This window comes from Mus musculus, chromosome 3 (genome assembly GCF_000001635.26).
Source record: "Mus musculus strain C57BL/6J chromosome 3, GRCm38.p6 C57BL/6J".
Lineage (NCBI taxonomy): Eukaryota > Metazoa > Chordata > Mammalia > Rodentia > Muridae > Mus > Mus musculus.
Window position 1 is genome coordinate 128,114,882 of NC_000069.6, and position 12,663 is coordinate 128,127,544.

The 12,663-nt window shown below is 39.9% G+C and overlaps 1 long non-coding RNA gene across 1 annotated transcript in view; it reads right to left on the bottom strand.

The window, feature by feature from the left end:
- Window positions 1–2,133: 2,133 nt before the first annotated feature.
- D030025E07Rik (RIKEN cDNA D030025E07 gene) overlaps window positions 2,134–12,663 on the bottom strand; it is a 114,591-nt gene continuing 104,061 nt past the window's right edge. The window contains exons 4-6 of the long non-coding RNA NR_045704.1: window positions 9,710–9,844; window positions 9,291–9,492; window positions 2,134–3,653 (exon numbers count right to left, since the gene is read on the bottom strand). This is a non-coding gene — a long non-coding RNA (RIKEN cDNA D030025E07 gene). The remainder of the gene's footprint in view (window positions 3,654–9,290; window positions 9,493–9,709; window positions 9,845–12,663) is intronic.

Genomic DNA, 12,663 nt, shown 5'->3' on the forward strand with positions numbered 1-12,663 from the left:
GGTTGTTTTGTTTGGTGCTACTCAAAATGCATTTGACTCTCCAGAAGCCCAGGGAGAGCAGCTCAAGGAAGCACAAGGGCAGGCCTGGCTCTTCCTGGCCTGGCGTTTGCATCCTTCATCTCCCAGGGAACAGCTGGAGAGGAAAGAGGTTTTCAAACTGTGTATCTGAGGACTATTATAGTGTGATGATGCTAAATGATGTATAGAGAAATTCCTAGACTAGCTTATAGGATTTCTTCCTGGTCTGGAATCCTGCCTCTTTTATTTGACTAAATCAAGGTTCCACATGATACACAGCTGAAAACAAAACAAAAATACTCAAACAACAACAACAACAACAACAACAACAACAACAACAACAACAACAACAAAAAACCCAACTAACAAACCGGCCAAACGAACAAAACCAAAACCAAAAACCTGACGCTGGTCATGGGTAGTACACATAGATGATCCTAGCATTCCTGAAACTGAGTCATAGCCAAGTCCCAGGCCAGCCTGGTGTCACAGTGAAAGCATCTTTCAGTCTTTCAACAATTATACTTGGAAGATTGCAGCATTATATAGTATGTGTGTAGATTTCAGACACTTCACACACATATGAAAACTCTTAATTCTAATTACATCACCTTTCTTCAGCACTTCTATCGCATCTTTCATTTTATCTCACTCAACAAATATCCTATTGGTATGGGCGCTATCAACCTGGGTCAAATGAGCTTTGTAGCAGGCCCACTTCTGATGTTGCAATTCAAAACTGAATGAGAAAGACTGTGACCAGACCTTATCCACTGAATGCTATAGGATGCTAAGGAAAAACATCCAAAATAAACTGAGTGAGATGCAGACGAGACACCAGCTGTGACCCTTCAGCCAAGAAGATATCAAAGGCAAAGATGAGAAGGATATGTAGACAGTGTGAGAGAAGAAAGCAGAGCTTTCCTTCCCACCATGCCCCACTCAAGCAGACAACACTCAGGAGATTAGTTTATGCACCGAATTTGGAGGGAACATGTAGCCATTACCCTGCTGGGTAATGATTGTATAACCTTTAAGGGATCTAAGCCTGGGGCTGTGGCAAGCAAGATTTCAATGAAGAAATAAAGGAAGTGAGGCTGAAGCTGCTTTCTGGTGGAGACCTCAAGTCAGAAAGGAGAGGGGAAGAGAAGAAAGAATTTCCTTAGAGCTAGGAAGGCATTAGTGCCAAAGCACAAAGGTTGAGGATAGCTGTGCAGTTGGCAGCTAGAGCTCCTGCTAACTGTGAGGCGAACTAACTGCGGCAGGCGTTGAGCCATTAGGATGAGGAGGTAATCAGGGAGCGTAAAGCCATGGAAAAACCTGGAGAAGGTGCTGCTCTCCACTCTGAAGGCTCAGCGCAGCTCTTTCAGGGTTTGAAATCACAGTAACCCCGAGCCCAAGAGCAGCCCATTGGAAAACTCATCCTGATGGCCGGTTGGAGGTGCAAATCTCTTCTGAGAACGTTGCAAATAGCCTAGGTAGGAAATTATACAAGTAAGAAAAAGGTAGTGAGAATTTAGCAGGAAGCAAGGCGGATCATAGAAGCGACAATAGAGACGATGGCTTCTGGGTTTGAGGAGGAGGCGTTGTGCATTTCTTCTCGCCTTGCATTTGGTTGGGGTAGTGTTGTCCACAGTAGTATAGAATGGTACATTTGAGATCGATTCATAGAGTCGGAAACAATAATACAAATTTAGCTTTATGAGTACTGAATTAAAGGAAGGCTGATGGCTTAGAGTATATCTCGAGGAGATGAGAATGAAGCATTAAAGATTTATCGCCATAAAAGTTGTTCGAAATGCATGACCACCTCAGCTAAGGGGAAGAGATCTAAGGAAAGCAGCAAAGGGCAGTGGTGGAGACCAAGCTCCCACACTGGATGGATTTGAACTTGCATCCCTCATAAACAGATATAGGATTTGGATTTTGAGTTTTAATCTTCACTACCAGTATGTCTTGAGTGAAAAGTTTAACCTCTCCAAGCCTCAAACTCTTCACATCTATTGTGGGGACGGCGGCATCAATGTAGCAGGAGCACTGTGTAAGAAGACCTAGGGGAGAGAGTGATTCCCAAATATTTCCATCCCGAGACAAAGAAGGATTGTAACGTCCACTATAACTAGTGCATTTATTTACACAAGCCATTGGGAAACAGAATCTGGCCCACAAAGGAATTAATATAGCAATGCTAGGCATTCCCATTAACTGGTCTTTTCAATCTCTTAGTCCTCTTAAAGTCAGATGTCTGCTTGTGACACTTAGTCAAGACAATACTGGAGAACAATGAGGATGCCTCAGAGTAGACTGTGTGGTTCAGTGGTGAAGGAGACATTTTAACCATCGAAATGTTACTGGATTCAAAAAACAACGTGAAATTTGTCCATACGTTAAGAAAGAACTGTTGAGATCTACTGCAGAAATCTAACTGCTTTCTTGACATTTTTTTGAAACTGACACGTATTCTCGGAAGTCAGTCTTGGCAAAGTAAAAGCTTCGGTTTTGCTCATCCACTGCGTGGGGGCATTTTGCTTTCTTTGCTGTGTCATCTTTAATTTTAGTGTCATGTAAAATTAGACAATTTTAGTAATAATTCTACCTTTCAGTGAATACAACTTTCTTCTCCTTTATCTCATCATATAATTAAGAGCCATTAGCTACTGTTAGGGGATTTGGTTAAGTCAACGTTAAGTTCAGGAAAACAAAAATGAATGGCCTTTCATAATCTCAAGAAAGAGTCATGGACTTTGGCAGTCTGTGAGAAGCTACTGTCGAGAGTTCTCCTTGGATATTACTGCATTGTGTGAGTTTCATCACAGATGTTTTAAGGACCTTATGGAGTTTTTATGTAAACTTACTAAAAGGGTTTCAGCTTATAAAGCAGCGTTGGATAATTATAAGAAGCTGTTTGTTGTAAAAATGATTTTTTGAGGGGGGGTGCTGTGTTTTCAGCTAGGATGGCTGAAAAATTAAGGAGAAATTAAGATCTAAAAAGACCCTTTAATGCTCATCTGTAAAATGAGCTTAGTTTTGCTTTTACTTCTTTAGAAAAAGCATGAAGCAGAACTTTGTGAACAAGGAGGTATAATAGATTTTTTCCAGCAAGTTACACACAAAAAAAGATATTTTTAAAGGATTTTTTTTTTGTATATCACATTTTAAATACGTGTCACTTCACTTATTTTTTTTTAAGGGGGAGTGTGTTTCTTTCCCATTGTGCCATAGAGTTGTGATAATACATTTAATTCTAGGTTATTGAACATAGTAATTATTGAGATCGTGTATTTTGTTTCAGCATGTCTCAATGGGAAGAACTAGTTGAAAGGTGAGAGGACCTCGGGGGAGGTACCCATGATGTCAGATGACCAGGCAGCGTGTGCAGAACATCCAGTCATGTGCTGTTTCTTCTCAACAGGTCACATTACTTCATAGGTCATAGACAAGTCTGGTCTTGGTGTGAAGCTTAGGTATGGAGGAGACACATGCTCCAAGCAGGAGGGTGTCAGATGGCAGGCATGAGGGCAGCACAGTTGTTTATCTAAAAAAGAGTGACACTTGGAATCTGGCAGATGAATTGTATCCAGGTCAAGGAAGTAGACATCTGTGGCAATTTTCTTTAGTGAAGGCACCAGCAAATTCTGTAAGTGGAACACAAACAGCTTCAAGGAAATGCGTGTTAAAAAAAAGATATTCTGTAAGGAGAGAGAGAGAGAGAGAGAGAGAGAGAGAGAGAGAGAGAGAGAGAGAGAGAGAGAGAGGTGATTAATTTCCAATAATCCGGAATACCCCATCTTCTCTCAAGAATAAGTGTGTGTGGGGTGTATTTTGGGTCCCTCACCAATCAAAGTTCAGGCTTACCTGCTTCTCCAAGCTCCAAGGTTTATGATTCTGCTTATTAGGTTTGAGATCATGATCACATTGGAATTCGGCTTTTCTGTCCTCTGAGAAGAACATTTCCATTTCTTGTTTTGTTCTCTATTTTCATCAAGGTCTGACTGATCAGCATCTATTCTAAAGACCCAACACTGGTGTCCGTGGAGTGAGGAAGAGCTGTTATACAACGTCAGGTCCAGAAGGCCAAAGGCATTCTATACTTATCTACTTAGTTGAGCACATAGCACATGTTATCCGTTGGGGCTTATGTTGTATTTGTAAGAACTATAGAGGGGACTCATTGAGTATACAGTAACAGTCTTGGAAAAGATGATACGTCTTGGTTGTTTTTCTTATCTTTTTTTTCTTTTAATACAAGGTTCTACTCTGTAGTCGAGACTGGATTCAAATTTGTAACACTCTTCCTGCTTTTTCCTCCCAAGTGCTGTAATTATTTGCAAGTATGGGCAATCATATTGGATTGCCCGAGTTATTAGGTCAATTATCTACATGATCTTATTGATTGTGTTCTTCTAAACTGCTACGAATCTATTTTGTAGTGAGTAGGAAGGCATTTGGCTGAGAGAGTAGTGTTAGGATAGACCTTGACTATGGTCCATATTAGATGTAAGGTGTATTAGATAAGTAGTATCAGGGAGTGGAGATTCAATGTGAAGGCTGATACTGTTGTCAATGAAAGATGAAATGAGCACTATAGGCCATTCACTCTGAAAAAAATTACTTGATTACCACCTGTCAGTCATCCACCAGGTACTCTAGCCTTTGTGATTTTTGCAGTGGATAAATGAAATTGTCTCTTCTTATAGGGCACATATTTGTGATGGAGAGAGGTAATATGTACAACTTATATAGCATTGCAAAAACCTATGGCCTCATAAATAGTGCTGGAGGCTCTTTCTGCAGTTTGGAAAGCCCCCAAGTGGTCCTGAAGTTTAAGATCCTCTCGATTCTTAGCTAATCTCCCTCTGAGATGCTAGCAGCAAGTGCAAAGCTCGTTAATATCCTCCCCTGCAAATGAAGTATAAAATAAATGTCTTCCCATAGCTCTGTTGTTCCTATGTGTTCTCATTAACATCTTTCTCTAGACTCCTTTAGATCCTCGAGCGTCTAGTTCACACTCTCCTCATCCTTCAGTCTTTATCCTTCTGTCGAAATGACCCCCCTCCTACTTTTTATTCCTCTCTAGGTCTTGGGTTTTCTACAGAACATTTCTACAAGAGTCATTTGCAAGCTGACATATAAGTTCCAGCCCCTTACCACCCCCTCTGCATCACTATATCATGAAAGCCTCTTCTTTTCTCATGTCCATCAATGTCTTCTTCACGTGTTTACTGTGAGCATTGGCCTCCCACACTCAATTTCACCCCCGCTGAAGGGCAGGAAAGTGGTTTGTGTTGTTGCAATCTCATAAGTCATGCACAAATATAGCAATTCCCAAAGAACCAATGCCTTTGGTACGTTCGAAGTGTATAGCTCTTTCTGTCTAGGATGTCTAAGGTTCCTTTCTTAGCCTGAGGGCCAGCATCCACTGTCCAGGTTATTTTCAAGTATTCTTAGCCCTTGAGGATTACAAACCTGACAGGGAAATATCATTTTGGCGAAATGCTTCCAAAAGAGTTCCTTTTTGGTTTCTGTTGACATAACACAATCTATACCTGTTATTATTTCAGGGGTGGGGGAAATTCTCTCTAATTGTGTCCTGCCTGGTACTGGGTACCCAATCTTCACAGGTTTGTGTGCCTCATTTCTTCTATCAGTCATTGTAGATCTTCAGTGTATTTTGGCTATAATGTGTGTTCCCTATATTGCGTTTTATATAGAATTATTTACTCTCTGTGCCATTTTCTACTTTCATGAGTATCTTCTCTTCCATTCAGTGGTATTCATAAACACAATAACCTTAATTTGTATCACTACTTGCCCTAACCTGCCAAGTCCTAGCAAATTCCTTTGGCTTGTGTTTTGGCCGAGTCATTTATTAGCTCCCAGGCTATTGTTCAGTGGTTGCTGGCCAGGCATTTGGGACATTTTACCCAATACTTGAGTCAATTAAAATTTTTCAGGCAGATGGCTGTGGTCTGGAGGCCTTATTCCTCTGAAACAAGGGATTTGCTGTCTTTCACATTTCAAAGCGGGTGCAACCACGTATTCAAAATACTGACTACCTCACATTAACTACCTAACGCAAAGCCCCATGACACCAACCACTTACAAAGAGCAGAAAACAAACATGCCAGTTTAAATGGCCATACTTTAATGTAGCTTTCTATTTTAACAAAAATTGTAGCCTCCACAGACCTTAGCTAGAGAGCTTTTCAACAGGTATTTTCAAGGGAATGCCTCTGCATTCATCCACTTGGACCGTATCTTGCTATTGGGTTAGGTTAAAGAGTCAGTCTCTGTGGTTTGCCAACTTTTGGAAGGTTGCATAACAGACCTCTTAGCTTACAAATCCTGGAGCCATATTGGATTATTTCCTAATTTTAATTGCATCCTGAGATGACACTTTGACCTGGAGAGACCTGAGGCCTCCTGGAGATTAATTTTAGTTATCTGGCCAAACTGAAACAAATTCACATTTACACAACTTGTCCTTCCTGGAAAACCAGCATACAGACGAACATGGGTGGGTGTTTTTCATCTTATCATTTAGTTGAAAGGCAATGCCTAACATCACAGAATTTATTATGATGATTACACTTCAAGAAATAGTAGACAGCTCTTTCCTCTCACTAATCCTTCTGAAGACGCAATAATTCTATTTTGTTATCTGCTTACAATTAGACTTACAATTTTCTTGACTGCTTGTAAATGATATTATATTCCTAAACTATATATTCAAGGAGCAACCTGGACACTTAATGAGTGATGTCCTCATGGAGTAGAAATCTCGTGGTCACTTTGATTATTATGGTGCCCAGCAGGAATATATTCTCAGTGAGAGCATAGTCAGTAGAGAAAATTTATTGTTAGGAGACCAATTCAGTCCCGATCTAGCACGCCTTCTGTTAGATAAGAAGTAAGAAATGAAGTGAGAGTAAATGGCTATTGATTGACCCTGATCTGTAGTTATTAGGATTCAAACTAGAAAGAGAGGCTGGAAAGCAATCACACATACTAACACAGTTATCCCAGATGGATTTATAAATTAGTATCTAAATATTTATAGGAAAATAGTAGAGAGTAAATGGTTGGGTCATACGAATATTGGATATCAAGTTGTACCCTCCCCTTTCTATTTTACTTCAGCTTAACAATCTTTTCACTTAAAAAAGAGATTGCCTAGAGACCTTTGAAGCCAGAGAGGATGATGAGGGGGCAAGAGGTTTATTCCCAGGGTCATACTTCATTTGCATAAGCTAGTAACCATAGGGTACTGTGGAATGTCTCTAAATAGATTTCATTACAGAAGTTCAGCTTAAAGGGACTAAAAAATAATCCTCAAGCAAACATCGTATACAGCTTCAGGTTCTGCTGCAATGAAAACGTCTTAGCTGCACAGCACTGCAGAGGCAGGAAACCGAACAGCGGCGCCTGTGCCTTTCTTGTGGTTGCCTGTTATGAAACGTCTTAAAGGAGAAAAATATTCTTATTTTATCAAAATGATCCTACAGAAAGGACTGTGTCATTCTAAATAGCTGTTACTAGGCAGTAAAATAAATTCTCCCTCCCCTCCCACCCCTCTCCCACTTCTCCCTCTTGTTAGCTTGGCTTTTGTTCCTCTGAACTCACACTTTTCCATCTTGCCAGTCCTTCAGGTTCATGGAAGCAGGATAGCATGTTTGGAGACAAAGAGTATCAGGCTCTGTCCTTGGGAGTGATTTCCATTACAAAACATGAAATAAATGCCAAATATCAGAATCAAGCTTTGGCCTCCCTGAAAAAGGAGTGCATGTGAAATGCAGGTCTCAGTTCAGACGGAGCCAAAGGAAACGTTCTAATAATAAGTCAGTGGCTCAGTGTTATCTGAATGTGGGTGATGATGCTGGGAGACCTCACAGTAGCTAATTTCTCAGAAGCATATGTTTTAGGGCGTTAAGATGTTAAGATGCGAGTGCTTCCCGTCAGTGTTTCAACTAGGAATTTGCTCTTACGCGTGTAATTTTTAAGTCTACTGAGTCTAAAGTTTCATTCACTTTGTGAATGAATGAATCTAAAACTTGATTTACTAAGTGTGCATCTACTAAGCACCTACTAGATGCAGGGTACTGTGCTGGGTGCCAACGGATTCAAGTCTCAGCATTTGGAATCAGAATTTCGAGGTTAACATTGGTATAAGAATTTAAAACTAGACTTAGATTTGCCAGGGGTCACATACTGCTTTTAAAAATTAGTTTTGTGAGCACTTTGGGGCAAGATACTTTCACCTCTGAACCTTTACAGCCACATCTGGAAAAAGGGTCGTGCAATTACCTTGCAAAATACCTATGAATTCAAACAACAGATAACACAATTGCTATTTATACCACATTGACCATGAGACTATCATAGATAATTTTAACATTACAGCTGACACCAATAATTTTAGTTCTAATAAAGCAAATAATATAATTATTTTAAAATGAATATTTAAAATTTGTCATTAAGTGGTTATAAGACTCAGTAAAATAACTTGTTTACATTTGTATCAGCTATACACATCAAATGGATTCAATGTGGTAGGCAATAATCTCAGAAAACTAGTACAAGGCTATTTAAAACTTTGGGGCTTTACCTGTGTGCGGAAGGAGAGGGTACAGGTGTGTGTTGATGGCCAGTGTGTGATACCAGGTGTCCTCGTCTATTGTACTCTACCTTGTGATGTGAGATAGAGTCCTCACTGAGCCTGGCATTCACTGATGAGCTGTGTCAGGTGGCCACTGGGCTTCAGGAACTCTTCTGTCCCCACCCTTAACCACTGACCATGCTGCGGTGTTACGGTTTTATTGTATGTGCTGTGGATTTGAACTCAGGACCTCTTGGCTTGGCCAGCAAGCACCTTACCCCTGACTAATCTTCCTGGCTACAACTTTTATGAAATTTTTTAGGGACTGTGGATGTAGCTAAGTGGTAGAATCCTTGTTTGATGTGTGCAGGCTTCTGGTTCATGCCTCAGTATTGTAAAGACCAAATGAACCCAACCTAAGAAGCAAATAAAAACTTACACAGATTTCTAACGACGCATCCTTGCTGTTTGACTATGACAGTCTGATGTGGGTGCGCATGTGTAGTGATTCAAGCCAGAGCAACCAGCATTCACTTCTTCTTGAAAATGTAATATTGTTATTATTATCCAGAAGCCATCATATTTGTCATCTACATCTGTATATGTAATATAATACACATTTTTTAATTTCTTAATATTGTAAGAAAATAAAGGAAGGAATTATGAAAATACTCGCCCATCAGTGGGTCTAGAAACCACTTGAAGAAGTTCTGCCCACAAGATGCCACAGGATCTCTTTAATCAAACATGGTCCCAGCAGATTTCTCCTTAGGTGTGCTCATATGATCAGCATGCATTTCTTTACGAGATGGAACATGCAACCAGACGTTCCAGGGATGGGAAGCAGAGAGTTGAGTGTTGCGCACAGCATCCCTTTCCTATGGAGACATTAGACTTTGGCAGTAATTTAATCAGATAATTTCAGTTTATGTTGCTTGTGTTTCCTTGTGTTTACTCTCCTAATAACTACAATTATTCTCAGACTGACGTTACATTTTTCTTCCAGAATTGATGTGCTTAAATTGAAAAAATCCAATTGAATAAGAGCATGTAACGAGAAAAAGTAATCCATCGTTATTAAAAAAGGCAGCTTACCTTTATCTCGGTGTTAAATAGCACAAATCCGCGAGAGCCAGTGAATGTTTTGAAGTCAAAACGAAAGGCATTACCAAGGCTGAAGTGGATTTGTCACAGAGTTATACGAATTACTCTAGAAGTAGGCTCTTCTATCTAGGAGGGGTGAGGGGACATAGGAAGAAATAAAACCGGAGAAAGGACATTTTATTTTTATGCCATCTCACCTGCGTGAAATATTTCTGCTTTAGACTTTTATGCAATGTTCAAAATGAGTAAAGTCCAAATGATTGAACTTCACAGATTTCTGTTGGAATTTACTACGCAAGGCATCATCACAGGAAGGAAGCTTGGAGTGATGTGTTTGATTGACAGCGTTGGGAACAGCCACAGAGTGCCATGTGTTTAGCCTGGGAATCCAGGAACCCAATGCAGGCCGTGCTTACAGCCCTTTATGTTTGGCTCAATATTGTTGGTATGTTTCTGCAGAATTCATTCATTAACCATGTCATTCTTGTGAGAAGACACAGTTGTTTACATAATTTTAAAAGCTTATTTATTTATTTTCTTAGTGAGAGCAGCAAAGTCAAGATGTTTTCCAGCATGGATTTTTAAATATTTGGGCTTATTGAGGTTGTAGTGCCCTTGGATATATTTGCAGGGAAAATACTTAGCAGTGAGGAAACAGGAAGCATGGAGGAGTTAGAATTGAACAGTCCGAGTAACTACAGGGATCTGGGCACAAGGGCCTTCGAGGACGCTGTAGATGCCTCAGCGTGGATTTTACTAAGGAAGAGGCTGTGACACTGTATCCATTGCAGGCTTCAATTGAGTTCAGATGTGCGTCCTGAACCACCAGATGCTTACAGAAAGCTACAACTGGGTTCATCGGACTATTTATTTTAGATAAATAGTCCGTTACAAATAAAAACTATGTGCATATGTATATGTATAGGAAGTGATCATCAGACTATTTGTTTTAGATAAATAGTCCGTTACAAATAAAAACTATGTGCATATGTATATGTATAGGAAGCGATTCAGAAAATAAACAAAACAACAACAAAATCCAAAAACCCAAAACAAACCAAAGCACTCAATTTCTTTCAATAAATCTCATTCTAAAATTTGTGTGGCCTGGTGGTATACTCCTTTAATCCCAGTGCTGGGGAGGCAGAGGCAAAAAGATGTCTATGAGTTCAAGGCAAACCCTGGGCTACATAAAGAATCCCAGGTCAGCCAAGGCTAAGTAGAGGGACCTTGTCTCTAAAACCATAACAAAGACAAACAGAACAGCTCATAGTAATTTCCTCATGTTAACCAAAAGAGGCTTGACCCTTCTCCCTGCTCCTGCTGTAAATATGTTTATTCTGTTTCCATAGTTTTGCTGTTCCAGAATGTTATGTAATTGGACTCATGAAGTAGGTAGGATTTTTTCCAGTTATGAATATGAATTTGAGTTTGTTCCTTGTCTTCCAAACGTCCATTGGTTTGCTTATTTATTTATTTATTTATTTATTTTACAGAATAGTATTCTACATTATCTAGATACACCTACGAGTTTATTTATACATTATCCAGATGTGAAATTAGCTTTAATCATCAACTTGATGCAATTTTGAATCACCTAGGAAGAGAGTCTTCATGCCTTGCCTAGGTCAGGTTACCTGTAGATGTGCCTGGAAGGGATTATTTTGATTATGTAAATCGATGTGGGAACATCCATGGGTTTGAGATCCTACACATTTCTTCTTATGGGGGACAATCTTGAGGTCATGGCCATCCTCATCTATATAGAAACTGCCAAGCTAGCCTGGGCTATAAATTCATACTTCAAAAAACAGAAAACAAAACCAAATAATAACAACAAAAACAAAAACCCAAACCAAACCAAAAATCAAAGGAAACCAAGCCAAACCTAACAACAACAACAACAACAACAACAACAACAACAACAAAACCCCATCACCACCACCATCACTCCCGCCAAAGAAACACATATTCTAAATAAATGAAGGTTTTAGACAACTGAGTGAATTGTGTGTTAGGCTCTGTTTGTCAATGACTGTGCCTGTGTCTGTGCCTGTGCCTGTATTTTTATTGGACTCTTGTAACAAAGCAGAGATGAGCTTAATAACGTTTTGGTCCAGGGCATTTGCCCATAGGAAGACACTTGTGAGTGGTCCCAGTGCTGTTTCGTTTCCTATCACTTTGCCTATGTGAGTCACACTACAAGAAAGATTTGTGCAATTCCACCCACAGGCATTCAGGAGGCAGCTCTGAGTGTGAGACTGACGTACACAGCCAGCTGAAAGGAGTGAATGAGGAAGTTTCTCACATGGTGTCTTCATTAAGGGCAGGAAACTGAATGCATTGGTGAATGGCTCAAGCAGACTAGGAGAGGAAGAGAGTGCTGGCAGCTGCAGGGATGGAAAGGCATTGGGGATACTGGGAAGGAAGATGGGATAAGAATTCCTGGAAGTCAAAGGAAAACAAAACTGCTGAATCACCCTTATCTGTAAATCATGGCTACACACTGTGTACTGTTTTTCTTTTCTTTTTGTTTTAACTAAAAAAAATTTTTTTTGAGAGTTTCATCCATGAGTACTATATTTACATAATTTTTACCTAATTTTCTCTACCTTCAGCTCCTCAAATATCCCTAAGAAGAGGGGAATGGGAGGAGTTTTGCGCGAGCATGCACATACATACATTCACACATGCGTATATACAACCTGCCAAGTCCACTGAGTGTTGTTCATGTGTGTGTGTGTGTGTGTGTGTGTGTGTGTGTTTAGGACTTACCACTTGGTTTGTGGATCTTAGCTTTGAATCTGTAGATGTTAGTATAGAACCTGGAGTAGCTTCAGAAACCAGGAAAGGAGAAGGGAGCACAGGAGAGAGTAGAGGGATAGTAGATTGTAGATACTATGATGGGGAAAGTTGAAAACTGAGGAGAGGATTGAATAAAAACA